Genomic DNA, 17687 nt, shown 5'->3' with positions numbered 1-17687 from the left:
GAATACACATACATTGAAATTGAACAGTTTCAACTGTAGAAGAACCAACAACAACATCCCATATTGATCTTGGGTAACCATGCAATAAAGTAATCTGATTGGCAGTTAGAAAAGTCCAACTAAAAGCAATGCACGTTTAATGCAATGGCATGTAACAGCATAATACTGTGTGTTTTATAAAAAGAAGCAACTTGTTAGCAACTCCCTGAAAACGTGGTTTCTAAATCTACTATGCGGGTGGAGTTTTTTCAATAGAAATCTGTTTTTCCAGTCAAATAACATTTTGCTAAAAAAAAAAAAAAAAAAAAACAGCAGTCCAGAAAATGGCCAAAATGGTTTAATAGATCAATTAAAAAATATATACAGAGAAAAAAGGCACTTTACAGAACATTTAAAAAGGGACCAAGAACAAAGTACATATTATATTAGACAATAAGAGTTGTATGAGTCACAGCTCCGATCCCCTCTGTAGGTATGGATTATAGTACAGAATAAGAGGTACAGTCTGCATGCACGGATTATCTCTGTCACTGTGGCAGGCAGCTGCTGCTCCTCCTACACTCTGTACTGCTACTCTAAGATGAAGGACTTCACCGACAAGATCACTTAAACAACGTACTGTATGGACTGCATTGAGCAGATCGCTTTTAGCAAAGCTAATTAATAAAGCAAAAGAGATCTAAGTCTGGCTCTCTGGCTGAATTCATTTGTGAACAGGATTTTTGAAAAAGATGGGATACTTTATTTTGAAATTCAGAACTACTGTTTACCTGTATATTTGTACTCATTATTTCATGTGTGACAAAAGAGAAGCGACTAATGGGGGAGTTAAAGGAATACTTCATACCCTCTGAATTTGCAAAAATATTTCATTTGTATCTGTTATTATCCCATGACCTGTGTTCTTAACCCTTTGCTGCCCAGTGTCCAATACATTTGACATCAAGTTAATAGACATTAAATACAGCAGATATGGGAACATACCATGTGCAGTAAAGGGCATGTCTGAGAAAGGTGTCATTTCTGCAATGAGGCCAGTAAACAGGACCCCTGGGGGTGCAGTAAGGGTGTTTTTAAATGTACAGAACTGCTTCCAGATCACTGAAGCCCTTCATGAACAGAACTGTGCTTGAAGATCGCAGAACCCCTTCTTGTAAGACTGTGCTTGTAGATGACTGAACCTGTTTGTGTCAGGACTGTTTCAATGCAGCTGTTAAACTCAGTATCTGCACAGCGTTTGCCATGCTGCACAAAAAGTAATTACTGCACAACACATTTCAAATCTAACAGGTTTTAGTAGAGCTCAGATTGTTCAGTGTCTCTTGGGGTGTTAAGATACTATTAATGAAATAGCTGCATGATATGGATCAACCCACTTGATGTCTGACATGGAATGGTTTTCTCCCTACCCCCACCCCGGGTCTGGTTCATATTAGTTGGTGCACAGTGAGAAAAGTTAGTCAGTCAGGGCAACTGCTGGAATGCAGTCTGGAAACTAACCTACTCCATATTGTCTACAGCCCCACAAACACTGTATAATACTGCAGATATTACAAAGTTTTCTTGCAAGTGCAGAAGGAGTTAAAATTACTGTAATAAAAAGCGAATGTGTCTGAAAGACAACCAGCTGAACATAGCTGAGCTCCTGTGCTGCGACTGGCCTGATACACCATTAGGCAAGCTTGCAGTTCACGCTGACATTGACAGAGCAGGTATTCCAGGTATCTCTGAATCTCCTGGGCTATATGGCCTTTACCACCCATTCCGATGTATGAAGTGTTAATATAACCATTGCTCAGAATGTATCGTTCTACCAGGATGCAATCCTGAAACCTGGAATGGAATGTGAAATAATAAATCTACAGAACAGCAGCTTGACCTGCAGCTAAACAGATACCAAAACAGCCAGCACAGCGCTTCTATGCGTCGGCAGCTGTGTTCCCAGGCTGGCTTATCTCCAAGATTCAAATGTGGCTACCCAGGGTTCAGCCAGCAAGCCCATTTTAAACAGGACACCCCCGGTATTTATATCTTGGCTGACTCCATCATGGATTCAAAACAGGATGAACAGGAGACTCGTTCTAATGGCTTTTACTGCTTGCATTTACAATATCTGCCGAAAATATTGGTTGCTACTGTAGCAAAGCTCAGGTTCTATATTTGTTTCCTGGATGTCAGGGCACTGTATGTTCCAGGGTCTGGTGTAACTCTAGGATTCACTGTGTCAAGCAACTCAAACTGACAGCTTTCTGTAACCTTGTATGGGCCCAGATATCAGTTTCTTTACACTCTATACTGTATCTACACAGCAAATTAAAAACATTGTGAATAAGGGAAATTACCCAAAGAGAAGTTATTTCCAAGGAGATCAGGTGGTCTTTGTCTCCTGTATTCCCTATATAGTGCAAACATTTTCTATTTTAGTGGCAGTACCTAGTATTTTTTTCACTGTAATACTGAACAGCTAAATGTGAGGTTTTTTAAATGGTATTGTAGCTGTGCATTGTGTGATACACAGTCCAATACCATGGAATGGCTATGCAACTCATAATGCGCCCACACAATGAAAATAAAACATGCAATTACTAAAACCTCACGGGAGGAACAGTTTAATATTGAATAAATTAACCAGGTCCATACCATAGCCACACTAGAACAGGCACGCAGCTGCCATGTTGTTAAGGAACCAGCACTGCTGAGCTGTGCCTAGCAACCTGTGTTTTTGTACAACTCCAAACCCTTTAGACAAGCACACTAAAAAAGGACAATAATTTGCCTGCGTTTGTGCTCCCTTCATGTGGAAAACCTGCAGTGTGACTTTCCCGTTTGCAGGATGATGTCAGATGTTTGCAATAAGAAGTCACATTTTGCTGTTACCATCACCTACACATTGTTAAGTCAACAGACTCAAAACAAGCCACTGTGAAAGCACTGTGCCAGCCAGCCCAGAACTCCATACTGTTTAGCACAGCTCACTGGCATCGCCTCCCAGTTCCCCAGTGCTGCATTTTCCACTAGGTCTGCTGCTGAGGCAATGCATATAGTAATACGTAAATCTGCTAGCCTTCTACATGACTTTCCTTTGTACTGTATTGTGGGAAACAAATATTCAGTCTTGCCACTTTGGTCATGCAAATCAGTTGAAGACACCACACCCATGAATGAGGGATTGGGAGGTACAGCAGGCTGGGATATGGATAATATTAGGACAGCTGTGATTCCCCAATGACTTTCAGATAGAATCAGTGTTTGTAAAAAATGTTAATTCAAAGGACACATTGTTTATTTGACCTGGGATACAGGTCTCTGTTGTTACACAGTGTAGTTCTCGAAGCACTACAGTATCCCTAATTCGTATTGCAAGCTTTCATCCATTACCAAATGAACATTCCAAACAGACCTTATCTAAAAACAGGAATAAACGTAGTTTCCTCTACCATCTGGCGATATCCTTCTCACACAAGGCTTTAATTCAGCAGACAGTAAGAGTGCGCCTGGACTAGAAATAACTAAAGTGTATGAGTGCACAGTATATATACTGAAAACCAGTATCTGCACTGCATAGGTGTGTTCCTTACTTCCCATATAAACTCCCTCTGATTGGCTGCAATATATATATATATATATATATATATATATATATATATATATATATATATATATATATATATATATATATATATATATATATATATAACTGGGGATGCCTTTCATTGATCGAGGACAGTTAGACTCAATTGAGTGCACCCAGCCAGAACAAGCAATATAATACCATGGGATGTGCACTTAGAATCTTTGATTGTCACTGGTCTATAATTAACTATGTATTTAAATGAGTGAGATCACACATATTTTAGCATCTGCAAAGTTGCACATTTGTTCTAAAACATATAGATATGAATTAAAACAATCCACGTTTATACAGTCGTATATCCTGCTTCCAGCCCAGAACAGCACCCCCCAACAGAAGCCTGCCTCCCGGATCTACCTCAGTCTTAAAGAGAACACTGGATTACAAATGCACATACCACTAGTGCAAGAACAGAAATGCAACTATGCATTTCCGGATTAGACATATAGCCACTGTCATCAGAACAGAAAAAAGGGATTCTAAAAAATGTCTGTCTTATTTTACCAGGCTTGATGTAAATTTAGTCTGTGACTTACTGCTAATTAGCAAAACATTTGATTTGTACGGTCTTCAACAAGATGATGGTGTGAGTGCATTTTGAGACAAAGAGATGCTTGAATTAATTATGTGCGAAAATTATTTACAGCTACATATTTAACCAAGCTTAACAAGCTGTTTTGCTGTGCAGTGCCACTCTGAGCAGGTGACAATCACTTTCTTATCACAGTCCTCCAGAAAAGTCAAGCACTGGCTAAAAAAGTTTTCAGGTGGATGTTATGTTTTGCAACCTGGGTGTAAAATCATTATCTGTAGGAGCTGTCACGAAGTTGGCATGGCAACAGCTAAAGATGACTGCATTATTAGAAATGAGATACAGTATCATTACTGAAATAGTAGAACATACCTCAGGTTCTGATGCTGCTCTTCAGTTCTAGTTGACTTTTTGCAAAGTTGAAAGAGTTAAAGATCTCACTTTGACATTCACATCTGTTTATCATCAAGAGTCCACAAGGAACCAGAAACCCCCATCGCAGGCTAGGCTGCTGGAGAGACCTGTACAAGCCATTACTCATTCAGCAAACTTTATACACACCAGCAAAGGTCATATTGAAAAGTGAGGAAATGGGCAAAGTCTACAATCGTTGCCTTTTGGATCTATAATGTTAAGAGGCTATGCTTTTCCAGCATCTTCCGTAGTGGAATAACAAAACCGATTTATTTTTGTATTTACTTTTGAGCATTGTAGACTGTTCAAGAAACCTGTTAAACAGATTATGTGCTGGTAAAGAGATTATCCTTATGCACTCAACAGCAAGTACTACCTAGTAATTTGGGTTTAAAATGTACCCTTATCCTGTTACAGTAGCAATTTCTGTTGAGTAGCCACCCCTGCATTTCAGGTTAGGCCACAGAAAATACAAACTAGTAAAATTTCACTCAGAACAAAACATTATGAGACTGCCTTGCTATACGACAGCCATCTTATTAGTTTATGTTTTACTTTGTGTACTTCACTTCCTGGGAATAAAATTAGAAAGGATTTAAAAAACTGATTTAACCCAGCAAAATAATTCCAGAAATCGTACCTGTCGTGACGTTCAATTTGCTATTTGCATGGTGGTTTGGGCACTCAGGGGTGTGTGTGCTGCATGTGATTCACGTTTGCATGGTGGTTCGGACACCTCACTTGGGGTGTATGTGATCACCAGTTCACACCCCCTATGCTCCATCAAATACTAAAATTACGAAATCTTACATGATGGTGATGAATATAGGATTCCTTTAGATTTTCCAGTATTGCTACTGCAATAGAACTTTTAGCACACATGTTCAAGCTGTTAAAAGCTAGTCTCTCCAGATTCTGATCCCTGTACATGATTGAGACGATGTTAAAAGCAACAATCCGGGCTCTTTTACGTGATTTGTGAGAGCGACAGTAAGCCCCCCTTTTGCTGTCCTTCTTTAAAAAAAAATCACATCTCCATCAGGTCCAATTGAATCAGCTCAATCATGACAAGTAAGGTCAAAGGAATGTATTGCATGTGTTCCTCCCCACCAGGGTCTAATAAACTAAGCCATTCATGTTGGGCAAGGTGCTCATTAGAAAGCGGCCGGACAACTAGGGTCTCTTCTGGAGAAACTGAGTTGAGAGGTCTTTAAAAGAGGGAAACTGCAGTACAAGCCACAGTCAGGGAAGACAACCTCCAGCCAGCATGATTAACAATCTGGGAACTAGAAGCCTTTTGGTTGGAAAAGTGGGTAATCGTACAACAGCATGGCTAACAATCAGTCAACAATAGCTATATTACTCTAGCCTTTATTTAATTGAATGTGACGTTATTCATAGTTCATTACATGCATAAAGCAGCCGATGTTTGACCCCATTTGGACAGTGGAATGAATGGCCAAAGCGGATGGAATAAATATCTTGCCACTCCCCAGTGTTACTCAGTGTCACAGCTCACATCTTTGTTAAGAGTGTTAGAATACTAATGTTGTAACATGCTAAATCAGTTCAGTGTGTTAAACCCATGTGGCTCCACTTCAATGAATATTCCCCTATAACACTTTTCTCACCCCTTCCTGTCAACATCAAATGCTTGGCATGTAAATTAGACACACTGGTCAGCTAACATTACATAATTAGATGTGTACATAATGTCAGGAAAATACCATAAAAATTCAATTAAATGCCTCTGGCGTTTATTTACAATATTTGCCAGCAGACCCGACATGTATTGGAGACTGATGATTATTTGAGATCCATACAGTACTTTGAGTTCAGTAGCCAAGCGTTTGGGCTGCAAATCTGTGTAAAGTTTAAACCTTCCTTTCTGTAAGCCTGTAAATGAGAACATCTGTTCCCTGTAAAGACAATAATCACTGCTTCATAGCACAACATAATGAACTGTTTTAATGGCCTCTGTCGTCAATTAAAATTGATACAAACAGCCAACAAATGTATTTTTATTAGAGCCCATGAGCTGAAAACCCAGCAAATGCTCTTTTTCAGTTCAATATACAGTACCAGTCAAAAGTTTGAGTACACCTGCTTAAAACCAGGTTTTTCATGATTATCTATGCTTTTAACTGTATAAACTTGTCTATAAACACTTAATATTTCATTATATGATATGTGTATTTATATAAGCTGATAATCATAAGTGAACTGCATTCAAAATTTTAATTTTTAAATGAAAATGTAAATCTTGTCAATTTCAATGAAATGGTCACCCAAAGCAAGGGGATTTCAGTCTGAAGCCCAAGTCAGTTAAAAGTCTGAAATGTGTATAACACGGTGTTAGAACACTGGCCTAAGAATAAAAGTGTCTTTGTTAGATGTTCTCTGAGTTAACTAGCATGTTACCTAATTAACCTTTTGTCACCAATTATTGTTAACAGGGCAAGGTCCATGATTACTATAAATATAGGTAGCATAGGCACAAGTTTGTCATTCCTGAATGTAAGGGAGCAGAAAATGACAAAATATGCTCAGTTAAGCAAAGAAAAAAAAGACAGTCAGCAATTACTTTAAGAAATGAAGGTCAATCTTTAATACAAATCGCAAGAACTTTGCAAGTGTCTGTAACTGCTGTGGCCAAGACCATCAAACAATTTGAAGAAACTGGCACTCATGAGGACCGAACAAGGTCAGGCAGACCAAACGTGACCTCAGAATCAGAAAACAAGTTCAATCGAGTCACAAGTCTGCGAAACCGGCGATTAACTGCCTCTGAAATACAAGCTCAGCTAAATGCTGCTAGAAGTACAGATGTTTCAACATCATCTATTAAGAGGAGATTGCGTGAAGCTGGCCTAACTGGAAGAATTGATGCAAAGAAACCATTGTTAAGAGTGCAGCAAAAGAGGAAGAGACTTGCCTGGGCCAAAAAACACAGAAACTGGACGTTTCAGGAGTGGAAGTCGGTCTTATGGACTGAAGAGTCAAAATTTGAAATATTTGGGTCCAATCGCCAAGTAGTTGTAAGACGCAGAGAGGGTGAGCACATGCGAGCGAGAGTTCTGCATGTGTGGTTCCCACTGTCAAGCATGGAGGAGGCAGTGTCATGGTCTGGGGTTGCTTTGCTGGTGACAGAGGTGGTGATCTTTACCAAGTCCATGGCAAGCTCAACCAGCATGGCTATCTTAGCATACTTCAGAGGCATGCCATTCCATCAGGATTACGGCTAGTTGGGCAGTCCTTAATTCTTCAGCAAGATAATGACCCTGAAACACACCTCAAAGTTGTGCAAGAACTATCTGGCGAAGAAGGAAAGTGAAGGACAACTCAACCTGGCCTGCCCAGTCTCCAGACTTCAATCCCATAGAACTTGTATGGGACAAACTGGACAGAAGAGGCAAAGCAAAGCTACCCACAAGTGCCCTGCATCTCTGGGAATTGCTGCAGAAGAGCTGGGAAGACATGTCGGGTGATTTCCTGTTGAAACTTGTTAACTGAATGCCTCGTGTTTGTGAGGCTGTTACTAAGGCAAAGGGTGGCTATTTTGAGGAATCTAAGATTTAGAGACAATTTTCAATTTTTTTGAACATTGCTTTGATACTCCTTATGTTTTGTTTTGTATATTGTAACATGTGTTTTCATTTTCAAGTATTTACAGAAAAGTATACGACGCAAAACATTCAATTATGAAAAAAACATAGTTTCCAGCAAGTGTACTCAAACTTTTGACTGGTACTGTATATTTGTGCTGGTTTTAATTTGTGCTACAGTATGGCAGTGATTTAAAGAAAGCACACAATGTTTTTAGTGTCAGTGCTTCAGACTGCAGTGAGCTCAGATAACACTATGTAACACAATTTTTGTTCCTGGGCAGTAAGTGTTATTTCCTAATTGCTTATGCCTCAAAAGTATAGAAAATGGCTATTATTCCCCACAAAGTTTGCTTTTGTGACCAGGATAGTGATATTTTGAAATGTACCTATTTCCAATGAGAAAACGGTCTTTTCTGTTTTTAAAGTTCACATAAAGTCAGAAAAAAACAACATATGAATCCAAATTAACATGTATTTATACTAAAGTAATACAAAAATGACTACAAAAGATTTAGAAGTGAGTAGTTTTTCGGGATTTACGATTATACTGTAAATCACTTTCACGAATCAGCCCCCAAATGTAGTCTCCCATCATGTTCTCGTTATACTGTCCTTGGTAGCAGCGTTCAAAGTCCAGTATATCCTGGTGGAAGCGCTCGCCTTGCTCCTCCGAGTACGCTCCCATGTTCTCCTTGAATTTATCAAGATGAGCATCAAGGATATGGACATTGAGGGACATCCTACAGCCCATTGTGCCGTAGTTCTTCACCAGAGTCTCAACCAGCTCCACATAGTTTTCAGCCTTGTGATTGCCCAGGAAGCCCCGAACCACTGCGACAAAGCTGTTCCAAGCCGCTTTCTCCTTACTAGTGAGCTTCTTGGGGAATTCATTGCACTCCAGGATCTTCTTTATCTGTGGTCTGACGAAGACACCGGCTTTGACCTTTGCCTCAGACAGCTTAGGGAAGAAGTCTTGAAGGTACTTGAAGGCTGCCGACTCCTTATCTAGAGCTCCGACAAATTGTTTCATAAGGCTCAATTTGATGTGCAGTGGTGGCATCAGCACCTTCTGGGGGTCCACCAGTGACTCCCACTTGATGTTGTTCCTCCCCACAGAGAACTCGGTCCGCTGTGGCCAGTCCCGCCTGTGGTAGTGCGCCTTGGTGTCCCTGCTGTCCCAAAGGCAAAGATAGCAGGGAAACTTGGTAAAACCGCCTTGGAGACCCATTAGGAATGCCACCATTGCAGCCTCTTGATGCAGATATGTATCCACTTAGGCAGCTGGAAATAAACTGAACTGGTGGGCTTAAGGCCCCTGTATTTATACTACTATTTAAATTACTGGAAAGTTCTAGAAAGTTCTAGAAGTCACTCCAAGTTTACTCAGCACTGAATCTATCTGGAATGTTCTGGAAAATAGGTAAATTTCAAAATATCACTGTCCTGGTCACAAAAGCAAACTTTGTGGGGAATAATAGCCATTTTCTATACTTTTGAGGCATAAGCAATTAGGAAATAACACTTACTACCCAGGAACCAAAAAAAAAAAAAAAAATTGTTACACAGTGTAATGTTGAGAGAGTAGAGCTGGACTGCTGGTCCAGTGCTCAGGTAATGTTAGGAGAGTAGAGATGGTCTCGTCACCTGTAATTTGGAGTTTTCTCAAAGACCCACCCTTAACTTTTACATTAGTTGGAATAAAAGTTTTCCAATAAACACATTTTGATAGTTTGTTAAAAATGTGACTCCAGTGACGAAACCAAAACACTGTTGTTGTTTTGTTTTATTGATTATATTGAGGACCACAACGCCTAAAACCGATAGAACATTCCGGAGTCATCACAGAACACATCAGAGCCGATGTCAATGTAGACATTCTGAACTGGACCCTGTAACTGTAAAGGTCCTGGAATATCAGCTTGCTCAGTCTTCAATGGGATGTCAGACACAGCAGAAGAGTGTGCATCGTCTTTAGAAGCTCTTCTCTATTGTGTTCGATTTTGCCATTTTTAAAACGTGTGGTTGCATGCCTTGTCATTCTAAACCACTGAGTTTGTACATAAATAAGGAGATTACTAAATTCAAGATTTTGACAGAAACATACAACTGAATTAAAAACAGAGCTTTTCAAAGCAGTAGGAAGGTTACATTGAAACCAATACTGGTACTGTTTTAAATAATCAAATAATAACTGGCAAGAAAATTATTAGAAGTATATCTGATGACAAATAAAAAATATTACACATTATAATATATATATATATATATATATATATATATATATATATATATATATATATATATATATATATATATATATACACATACATACATATACAGTGCCTTGCAAAAGTATTCAGACCCCTGACCAATTCTCTCATATTACCGAATTACAAATGGTACATTGAAATTTCGTTCTGTTCGATATTTTATTTTAAAACGCAAACTCAAAATCAATTATTGTAAGGTGACATTGGTTTTATGTTGGGAAATATTTTTAAGAAAAATAAAAACTGAAATATCTTGCTTGCATAAGTATTCAACCCCAACACATTAATATTTGGTAAAGCCACCTTTTGCTGCAATAACAGCTTTAAGTCTTCTGGGGTAAGTATGTACCAGCTTTGTACACAATGTCGGAGTGATTTTGGCCCATTCTTCTTGGCAGATTTGCTCCAGGTTGTTCAGGTTGGTTGGACGACGCTTGTGGACCGCAATTTTCAAATAGTGCCACAGATTCTCAATGGGATTGAGATCAGGACTTTGACTGGGCCACTGTAGGACATTCACCTTTTTGTTCTTGAGCCACTCCAATGTTGCTTTGGCCTTGTGCGTGGGATCATTGTCCTGCTGAAAGGTGAATTTTCTCCCAAGCTTCAGTTTTTTAGCGGACTGAAGCAGATTTGCAGTATTTTCCTGTATTTTGCTCTATCCATTCTTCCTTCAATTGTAACAAAATGCCCAGTTCCTGCTGATGAGAAACATCCCCACAGCATGATGCTGCCACCACCATACTTCACTGTAAGGATGGTGTGTCTAGAGGCACAGCCTTTTCTTGGCAGTACCTGGGTGGTGTGATGTAGCTTCCACTTCCTGATTATTGATCCAACTGTGCTCACTGGGATATCCAAACACTTGGGTATTATTTTGTACCCTTTCCCTAATCTATGCATTTGTATTACTTTATCTCTAACTTCTGTAGAATGCTCTTTGGTCTTCATTTTCCTTCAGATTCACAGCCTTACCAATGATCCTTCAACAGTGGGGTTTTTATCCAGAAAATGTGACAGCAACTTTAATGGTTCACAGGTGGAGGCTAATGGTAAGGTAACTGTGTCCTTGTTAGGGCAATTTCTTTCATCGGTGCAAACTGGGAGCTTCCATAGCACAGGGGTTGAATACTAGCAAGATATTTCAGTTTATTTTTCTTAAAAATATTTCCCAACATAAAACCAATGTCACCTTACAATAATTGATTCTGAGTTTCAGTGTTTAAAAATAAAATATGCAGTGCTCTCAAGAGGGTGAAAATGGATAGGACAGCAGTTGACATTTTCTTTGCTTGAAGAAGTCAAGTACATATGCAATCCATCCCAAACTGCAGTCCCCACTATCATTGCAGCACCCCATTCACACCCACACTACATACCAGCATTGCAGCACCCCATTCACACCCACCCTGCATACCAGCATTGCAGCATCAACATGCACAGTACTTCTGCTGTAAAATGATTTTCCCCAAACACAGTTCAACATGCATTCTCATACTTCTCAGTGCTTCACCATGCAGGCACTTTTGCCTTTACCATCATTGTATGCGCTCTCAATTCTTGCTAGTCCAGCCAGTGCCTCTTTTTTAGATAGACTGCTCGGAGAACATATCCTGCTTCTTTTTTTTTTTTTTTTGCTATTGCCAGGTGTGCATGCGACACTGCAATCCAAGTTGTACAGTTGTAACTGAGCATATTGCTGATTTTAGCTGTAATGTTAATTTGTATGCTATTTATATACAGCTATTTTCTGTACAGACAAGTATGCAAAGCCAATCTGAAATGCATAGGTTTAAATATAATCTACACCACACGGTACCAGCATTAGAAGTTAACTAGAAGTTTAACTTCTCAAATACTGAAGCTGTACAATGTGTTAAACTGATAACAGCAGGGGCAGTGCTAAAAAAGCAAGCCTTCAGTTTGCAATGTGTTTCCTGTACAGGAGCAGCACCGGATTCCCTGTTGTAAAAGCCCCTCTGGTATAACTGGGATCTTGGTCAACAATGGGGAAGGGGGTATGACAAGATAAGAATAGTTAGAATTATACCACATGAAGCGGTTAGGTATCAGAAACAAAAGGCAAATATTTAGAGTGTGAAGTATACAGAGGACACTGAATGATGGTACATGGTGTACGGTTTTCATTCCCCACAGGACTTTGTCCCAGTAAACCACAAGCCCCAACATGGGCAAGTGGTGTATGCAAGGTGAATAAGACCGTTACCGTGAACGATCATTCAATATTCTGTTCATACCAGCAATACATAGCAATAACATGCCCTTTACTTGGTCTCTTCATAACCGTCTTTTTGGATCAAACCTTGAGCTCTGTCTCAATGTGCTCCATTCCAGGTGTTAATGAAGGTTACGTCAGACGCAGGCAGATCAGTAATTGGTATTTCTTGACTAAACTGGTTCTCAACGAAAATCGGGGTCCAAAGCAAAACAAGAATAGAAATGTGAAATGATTCTGGACATTTTAAAGTTGTTATAAATCCTGTGTCAGTGGCAGTATTGTTTGAACTAGCGAAGCACAGCTCCGTGCTGAATTTCAGCTGGATTGGACTGAAAGCAAAGACACACTGCAAACTAGTCCAGGTAAGCATGGTATTCCACTTATGTTATTCCACTGAAGTGGAATCACAAACATGTATCCCAGGCTTGTGGTATATAAAACAGAAGTAATGAAGCCAAAGATCTTCAACACAGGAGCATGGGGAGCACTGAGGGGGCAGAAATAAACCCAGGCTACAGTGCAGTTTGTAGAATGAGATCGGTACACAGCAAACACACTGTCTCAATAGAAGACTGCAGCAGCTCTGGTGTCTCTGTGCAGTAAGCATTGTTCACTGAATGTTTGCCTATCAGGAGTTTTTATTCAAATGAAGCAAAATGGAACACTGGCTATCAAAGACCGGTCAGGTTAGTCATACTTCCCCAGATACAGGAGTGAAATGAATAGGAATATGCAAAATACATGTGTCCATATCAGAGGGGATATCACTCAGAAAGTACAGTACTGCATCATGAAATGGGATCTATCCAGGCATTGCAGACCAGTTTGTCTTTATTACTGCTGAGGCTTGAAATATAGTCAATTCTGTTTTGTTTGATTTTTTTCTACTTTTTCCCATTTCTACTGATAGATGTATTATTTTTTTTCAATGCACACTATATACTATTAAGCACAGCATTCACAAGTTTTATATTAATAAAGTAATGTAGTGAGTTTGACTTTGGTATTAAAGGCTAATTATTCAAGTTCACTTAGCCATTGATAATTAAAGCTGTAAATAAATTACTAAAATGAAGTATGCATTGATAACTAGGGCCATTTAAAGAATCCTGAAGAATGAAAACCTCAAGAAATTAGACTTCAGATCAGGTTCCATTCAGGAAACCTCCAGAACCCTTTATACTGACTGCAACCCCAACCCGTGAATCAAGGAACACAGGTATAGCTGAAAGCTAGTACAAACTCACCATAACGAGAATGAGTGTGTGTGTTGGGGCTAAAAATGCCTATTGTGGTGAACTGACCTAATTTTGTCGATGACCTAATCAAAATAACTTGACTATCATTTTAAAAAGCTTAATAACAGAAATTCCTAATTGACGTGAGGCATCAAATCAGCTATTGTTATTACTTTTAATGCATTACCATGGAGTACTCAATACCATCAGGCTGCAGATTGAATTTACCTTGCACACAGTGAAGGCAGAGGAGGCTGGGAGTCGACAGTTCCGCGGGATGCTGTGCAGTCAATTGGCGAGTGCTTCTTCTGTTGCTTTGTTCGTATAATCCCGTTTTTACTTTAAAGTGTTGATATTTGCACAGCAGTCGACCACATGATCAAACACACTTCCTCGTTCACTCGCTCTACATTTCATTTTAGCATTTCCCAAATTCTGGCGATTGCTGAGGGTCCCACGTCGCCGTCCAGAAAGCAAAAACTAACATGCACTCGAAGTAGTTAGGCGACCACAAAGGCGTTGCGTTTGAGTATTTTTCAATAGTCTATCTTTAATTTTGGACAGACCTAAAAATAAAAATAAAAGTCGCTCTTAATTTAATACAGCAATAACCGTGTTCCACACAAGATATAATTCATCCATTTCCAGCCCCAATGTCACTGCGCTTTTTCGCGGTTCATTATAACAAGAACTCACTGGATAAGTTATCAAGAAAAATAAAGACTGGATAGACGCTAATTCTATACGTTTGTTGAAAATATTGTGTATTCCCTACCCGTGAAGTTTTACAATAGACTGCACCACGCTTGCACAAGTCTGTTTCCCAGTGCTGGTACGGAGAGAATTACCTCACCAGACGAGCGCAGTCTCGTTTTATTCCAATAGGCTGAATTTAGCTACTGTCATTTCCTTCTGTGTAATTTTGTTTTTTATTGCCCACTTTGATCAACTGCATCCCTACAGCTGCACGCCGCGTCTAACAATAATCTATATCTAAAGCAACATAAAACAAAAACCCTTCCTTTATCTATCCGATGGAAATAATGACGGTAAATTAATGGTGCATGCAGATTAACAAATCAGACAGCAGGCGATTTGTATTAAGTTTAAACGTTCTCCATGAAAATATGTAAAAGAACACTACTGGTGGAAATATGGTTTCATTTATTTATAAAATAATGCTTTATATGGAATGGTTATGTCTTTATATAGATCCACTCACTGCAAAGCCTGTTTCAAATCTAACAACTGCGATCAAAAAACTTCCACTCCGGCGTTTTTCCACCAAGTGAGGAGGAGCCGCAGTCTGTGTGTTAAGTGTGATTCATGGCGTTCTAAGCCAATCGGTGGTCAATATTCAATAAGGGCGGGGTTTTATATAGGACAGTAAACCAATCATAAAAAGCAACGGGGTACCCCAGAGTAAGGGGGACAAGTTGCTATAGTATTTAACCAGCTGTTCAAACCATTTAAAGATGTGGTGCTGTGTGGTGTGCTCAGTACTGTCCCAGAAATGAGTCATGAACTAGTCCGTTCGTTATTCAAAGCTGCAGACAACGTTGCACACTCATGTTCAGTATCTGGGCGAATGTGTTCTCCCTTTAGACTTCTGTACACCGCTTCTCCTAAAGCCAGCCTTGTTGGTTTATCGGTGTGTTTAGATCACATTACCCCCCTCCTAGAACACTGAACACTAATGCAGATCAAACTAAATATACAACGTAACTGTAAACTCTTGCTTTATCATACTGTAAAGATGGAAAATAGTCCTACTTGTTGGTGCCTTTGCATGTAAAACAAACAACAAAACACCCACACAGCTAACATTTTCAGCCAGGGCTTGTGAGGTAACCTTCTTAAAATGATATTAAAAACGTGTTTTTAAACTATAGGACACACAGAATGAGCGTTAAAACGGGTTAAAAAAATAATTGTGATAAAATCAGGGGACAGTTCTAGTTTTACTACAGACACCCAATGGAGATTTCTGAACAAAGCAAAATGCAGTGCAATCATCTTAACTATTAAAGCGCATGATGTCAACTCAATCTAATATGATGCAAATTACACATATCACAGCAACCAAGTAAGCCAGTTTGATTATTCTCTCCTAGTCAGTTACAACCTTCGTTGGTTGTTCTGAAATCCTTAAACGGACCGACCAGTTCAAAAGAAATATTGTTTTAAAACAGCAAGTTCGTTTACTTAGGATACATGGCCGGCTACTCGTGGATCACCAAACAGGCTTGATGCGCGGACAGCCTGCTGCTCCCCCGGTATAGATTTACGTGCTTTAGCTTCTGTATTTTATATGCACCTCAATTGTTTTATCATGTTTTTATGTAGGCTATTTGTGTATTATGAATATTTCTGTGATTAATCTCCTGTACAGGACCCGACTCACGTTCGCAATAAATAATAATTATTACTTACTAGAAAATGATCGGCATTGTTTATGACTGTGTACAGAAATAGAATAGTTAACGATAGATTGTGATAAGGTTTCCACTGGCACGTTGTTTTTAGGTTTATACATTTAAACTTTTTGATTTATGTATTTAGCGTATTTGCACACTTTCTACTTGCTGCTCTATTTTAACAATTCTACATGACAACACTGCATTTATTGAAACTGTTCTTGATTGTAGTAATGTATTTACTTTTTTATTGTTTGCTGTTTATTTGATCCGTCCAAGTTCCTGTATCCTAATTGGTTCCTAATACTAAACTGGTAATTCCTGTTATGCATTGTGCGTGCCCATCTCTCCTCTTTAATTTCACTCCAACTCCACGCCCTATAAAATAACCTAATAAATTAAGACACCTAGTTCATTGTTTAAATCTATAACTTTAATTCTGAGAGCGAAATTCCCTCTGTGGCGTAGTCTGGCTACTGTTTTGTTCACTATGTGGCGCTTGCTCCGCTCTGTTTCGGTGGGCAGGCGTAACACCTAGCCAGTAAGGCAAGGGCAATAGCAACTGGAAACTGGCCCTTTTTAAAAATATATATATATATATATATATAATATATATATTATATATTATATATTATATATATATATGTGTGTGTGTGTGTGTGTGTGTGTGTGTGTGTGTGTGAGAGAGAGAGAGAGAGAGAGAGAGAGAGAGAGAGAGAGAGAGAGAGAACGAACGAACACACAAAATGCACATATGTTACACAGGTGCTACATATGTGGACGCTCTTAAGAAAAAAAGACAACTAAACATTCAAGTGGAGACTTGAGGAGACTAGGCGCCAAATCAGCCAATCAAAAGCCCACTTTTGAAATGGGAGAAAATAACTACTGAATAAAGAATAAAAATATTAACTAATTCAGATATTTTCTCAGTTTGTGTTATTATTGCGTACATCTGAAATTATACAAAATAATGCTGGCAGTTCTCTGATTTACAAAATGCAGTGTGTGTAAATCATTAGCATTCAATAACATTTGTTTGTGTGATTGTCAGGCAAATCGGCGCATTCCTGGCAGTGACACGATAAAATAAAAAATACTAACACTGGTTTATATTTGGGGAAACCCCCGATACTATATATCTTAGTGCTAAAACGTTTCTTGCTCTTATGTTCTTAGCTTGTTTTTTTGTTTGTTTGTTTGTTTGTTTTTTTTTGCAAAGATTTTATTAAAAGAAAATAGCATTTTTTTTTAACAGAGTGATTTTCGGTTTTTTGTTTGTTTTGTTTTGTTTTTAATTGAAATTAATGGGTATAAACTTTGAACTTTAAAACATAA

General features: G+C 38.9%; 1 protein-coding gene across 1 annotated transcript in view; it reads right to left on the bottom strand.

Moving 5' to 3' along the window:
- The window catches only part of LOC121314102 (PDZ domain-containing protein 2-like), a 123035-nt gene extending 108338 nt beyond the window's left edge, over positions 1 to 14697 (bottom strand). The window contains exon 1 of the mRNA XM_041247010.1: positions 14161 to 14697. The gene's annotated coding sequence lies outside the window, so the exon portion shown is untranslated. The remainder of the gene's footprint in view (positions 1 to 14160) is intronic.
- Positions 14698 to 17687: the final 2990 nt, after the last annotated feature.

Source organism: Polyodon spathula, chromosome 1 (assembly GCF_017654505.1).
Source record: "Polyodon spathula isolate WHYD16114869_AA chromosome 1, ASM1765450v1, whole genome shotgun sequence".
Taxonomy (NCBI): Eukaryota; Metazoa; Chordata; class Actinopteri; order Acipenseriformes; family Polyodontidae; genus Polyodon; species Polyodon spathula.
The sequence above is the reverse complement of the archived record's forward strand: the minus strand, read 5'-3'. Positions and strand labels throughout refer to the sequence as shown.